The sequence below is a fragment of the Giraffa tippelskirchi genome, chromosome 5 (genome assembly GCF_054371585.1).
Source record: "Giraffa tippelskirchi isolate mGirTip1 chromosome 5, T2T-mGirTip1v1.2.pri, whole genome shotgun sequence".
NCBI lineage: Eukaryota > Metazoa > Chordata > Mammalia > Artiodactyla > Giraffidae > Giraffa > Giraffa tippelskirchi.
Genome location: NC_137279.1, coordinates 180,381,346 through 180,385,887, shown reverse-complemented (window position 1 = coordinate 180,385,887; position 4,542 = coordinate 180,381,346).

Below are 4,542 nucleotides of genomic sequence, written 5' to 3'. Positions count from 1 at the left end.
GGTCCTAACAAGCAGAAGTGAGTATGTGTGCAAGCTCACAGTCATGTCTGACTCTTTGTGACCTCATGGGCTGTAGCCCACCAGGCTCCTCTGTCCATGGGATTTTCCAGGCAAGAATACTGGAGTGGGTTGCCATGCCCTTCTCCAGGGGATCTTTCCAACCCAGGGATTGAAACCACATCTCTTGCATCTCCTGCATTGGCAGGTGGATTCTTTACCACTTGGGCCACCTGGGAAGTCCGAACAAGCAGAAGAATTAGCTTAGTCATCACTAGCTGCCAAGGCATTTCTTAAACCCAGACCCCCTTATATCCCCCTTCCCCTACCCAGGCCAGTCACGCCAAAGTCACACTGTACAGATGGGGAAAACTGAAGCCCAGAGAAGGAAACTTAGCAATAGGGACAGGATTAAAGCTCACGGCTCCTTGCTTTGCAGCAGAAACTAACACAACATTGTAAAGCAACTATCTGTGCGTGCTTTATCGCCGCAGTCATGTCCCACTCTTTGTGACCCCATGGACTAGAGCCTGCCAGGCTCTTTTGTCCATGGGATTTTCCTGGCAAAAATACTGGAGTGGGTTGCCATGCCCTCCTCTAGGGAATCTTCCTGACCCAGGGATCAACTCGTGTCTCTTAGGTCTCCTGCATTGGCAGGCAGGGTTCTCTACCACTAGCGCCACCTGGGAAGCTCAAAGCAACTATACTCTAATAAAAAGTAATTTTTTCAAAAAAAGAAGGATTTCCCTGGTGGTTCAGGCTTCCCTGGTAGCTCAGCTGGTAAAGAATGCACTTGCAATGCAGGAGACCTCCATTCAATTCCTGTGTCGGGAAGATCCGCTGGAGAAGGAATAGGCTACCCATTCCAGTATTCTAGGGCTTCCTTGGTGGCTCAGCTGGTAAAGAATCCACCTGCAATGTGGGAGACCTGGGTTCGATCTCTGGATTGGGAAGATACCCTGGAGAAGAGATACTGGCTACCCACTCCAGTATTCTGGCCTGGAAAATTTCATGGACCGTATAGTCCACGGGGGTCACAAAGAGTCAGACATGACTGAGCAACTTTCACTTTCCCTGGTGGTTCAGTGGTTAGGAATCTGTGCTTCCATTGCAGGGGGCAAGGATCCCTTGTTGGGGAACTAACATCCCGCATGCCGTGCAGCATCACCATAAAAAAAAAATAAATAAATTTTTTAAAAAAGGAGCTCAGGGCTTCTACACCAGTCCAAAGCCCTGAGGCCCTTTTCTCTACCCTGAAATTTCCTCCTGGACAGAGGGTCTGGAGGCTGGGAAGTGATGGTGGTGTCAAGGCAGAGTATGGGTAAGGTAGGAGCCCCAGACTTGGAAAGCAGCTGTTTCTCACCTCTGGTTACGGCTGCCACTGAATTCCACTATGTACCCTGGTGGTGGCAGGGGAGCTACACTTCTATTCCACCACTCAGCAATGATGGAGAATTGTAAGGCCATCAGACACAAGCTATGTTGAGGGGCAGATGGGTTGTAGGGCCTATGGCCCAGAGAGGGTATATCATTCAAGTCTTCTAGGTCCTAGAACCTAAGAGACACACATTAAGATGAATTGGAGGTGCAGGACACTTACTGAGGAAATCACTCTTAAGGAAAGATGGAGGGAGCATGAGGAAGCAGGAAGAGACTTCTGACCATGATGGAGGTCTGACACCTGTGAAGGGGAGAGAGCAAGAAGGAAGGTTGGGGAGGAAGACCCCTAGACTGCAATGCAGCTTTGAGAAAGTCTTGGTCAGGCCCAGGGCAAAGACTATCCATTAGAGGAGCCCCATGTAGCCTGGCCCTCGTCTTCCCACTGGGCCCCGTAACTGACGGAGAGCAGCCTGGGAAACACACCCTCCAGGCATATCTACAGGGACAGTAGCTGAAGGAGTTAAAGATACTCCTTGCAGCCAGTTCTCTCTCTCTCTTTTTTAAAATCAATTTATTTATTTTAATTGGAGGCTAATTACTTTACAACCTTGTGGTGGTTTTTGCCATACATTGAATGAATCTGCCATGGGTGTACATGTGTTCCCCATGCTGAACCCCCCTCCCACCTCCCTCCCCATCCCATCCCTCAGGGTCATCCCAGTGCACCAGTCCTGAGCACCCTGTCTCATGCATCGAACCTGGACTGGCGATCTATTTCACATATGATAATATACCCGTTTCAATGCTATTCTCTCAAATCATCCCACCCTCACCTTCTCCCACAGAGTCCAAAAGACTGTTCTTTACATCTGTGTCTCTTTTGCTGTCTTGCATATAGGGTCATCGTTACCATCTTTCTAAATTCCATATATATGTGTTAATATACTGTGTTGGTGTTTTTCTTTCTGACTTACTTCACTCTGTATAATAGGCTCCAGTTTCATCCACCTCATTAGAACTGATTCAAATGCATTCTTTTTAATGGCTGAGTAATATTCCATTGTGTATATATACCACAGCTTTCTTATCCATTTGTCTGCCGATGGACATCTAGTTTGCTTCCATGTCGTGGCTATTGTAAACAGTGCTGCGATGAACATTGGGGTACATGTATCTCTTTCAATTCTGGTTTCCTTGGTGTGTATGCCCAGCAGTGGGATTGCTGGGTCATATGGCAGTTCTAGTTCCAGTTTTCTAAGGAATCTCCACACTGTTCTCCACAGTGGCTGTACTAGTTTGCATTCCCAGCCAGTTCTCTTGAAGGCACCTACGAGTTGTGTACCCTCCTGGCAGTGGAGGGTGCTTTGCAAGATCACTCAGCCCAACAAGCAGGTGACAAGTTCACACACCTGGGCAATGGTTTTGCTACCGTAGCATAGGGGTGAGCTTTAAACCACTTGGATCTTCACAAGGCTTCTAAGGGGGATTTAGACAGATGAATGGAATGAAAGAATGAAAACTCAGGTGAAGTCAGGTGAAATTACAGGTTTCAGAGAGAAAAGCATTGAATTTGGAGCAACAGCCTGGCATCACAGACATGTGTCCTCGGACAAGTTGCTTTCTGTCCCTAAGACGGGGTTTTCACTTTTTTCAAGATGTGGATGGAAATAGCTCAGCCATGCCTCTCCTGCCACATCCAAAAACAATGAGGCAAGGGGAACCAGTAGTTTTGTCTTTGGAAAGATGGCTCAACTTCTTACAGAGGTGCCTGTGAAAGACCGCTCCTCAAACTTTTCTCTTAGAGTAATCCAAATGGCCAAAAGTTATTTGTACTACCTCTGAGGCATATCTCAAACTAACAGTGTAAGCTCAAAGTTTTTTATGTGTGTTTAATCTTAAAATGTACACGAGAATCAGTATAGTATAGCACTTAAGATATGCAGTTTGGGGCCAGACAACTTGAATTTAAATCAAGTTCTGCCACCAACCAACTGTGGACCTCTAGTGAGTTAACTTACTTCTCTGAGCCCTAGTTTCCTCATCTGTAAAATGAGGATAAAAATAGTAACTGCTTCATATGATTATTGTGAGGAAGAAATGAATTGATTTGGATTAAGTGTTTGTTTAATTTTTCAGTCACACCACACAGCACGTGAAATCTTAGTTCCCCGACCAGGGATCAAACCTGTGTCCCCTGCAGTGGAAGCACAGAGTCTTAATGTTGGACCACCAGGAAAGTTCCTGGATCAAGTGTTTAGAACAGAGTCGATTCTGTTCACTGTTAAGACGTGAATTTGTGATTTTATTTCTTGACTGATCTGTTTATAAAATGTTTAAAAAATAATTTATGGGCAAGTAAAACCGACCACCAATAAGAAAAAAAGACAAAGAAAGAAAACACATAGCTCTCAGGTTTTAGAAGAGCTTTGCAAGTGGAAAAGGGAAAGCATAGAGGAGGAGAAAGAAGTGTTTCTCTGATTTCTCCGTCCCATTGCTCCTTCTCTTTCTGTTCTAAGCCACAGTTCCATCTCACCCATGTTGAGGGGTTTTTGCTCCCAAATCTAGTCTAAGATCATGTCAGAAAATAGAAGACTCAGTTCTGGCACCAGAGGGTTGAGTCTGTTCATCCAAGGTCCTAGCAGGAAAGGGCCAGCCCCTCCCCATCCCTGCCCTTCCACTCACCTTAGATATGGTCCATTGGGTACAAACCAGCATAAGCAGCTCCGGTACCACTAGCCTTATGGACATTGTAAAAACTTCACGGTGAGACCATGACATCTCAGAACACAAAGGTTGCATGAAGTTCCTAAGTAGGTTACCCCAGGGCTCCTGAATGAGTCTGCTGGGCAGAAGTTATAAAGAAGAACCTTATCCCTGGTGACTGGGTGGGAAGCGGTAACATCAGGTTGGAGAATTGAGGAAGCACATTTGGGTCTAGTCTATTCTTTTAAGTTTTCTTTTTTTATTATTTTTTTAAAATTTGGGTCTAGTTTTAGCCAGAGGCAAGAAAATATGATAAACACAGAGGCCCCTAGTTATTCTAGGCTGAAGGGGGTATAATAATACAAGGGAGTCAACTTCAGACAGCCCCTGATTATCTCCACGCCTACGTGTCTCACACTGTGGTGTGGTCCTTTCTCACAATGGACCAAGTTGGTCTTTGTG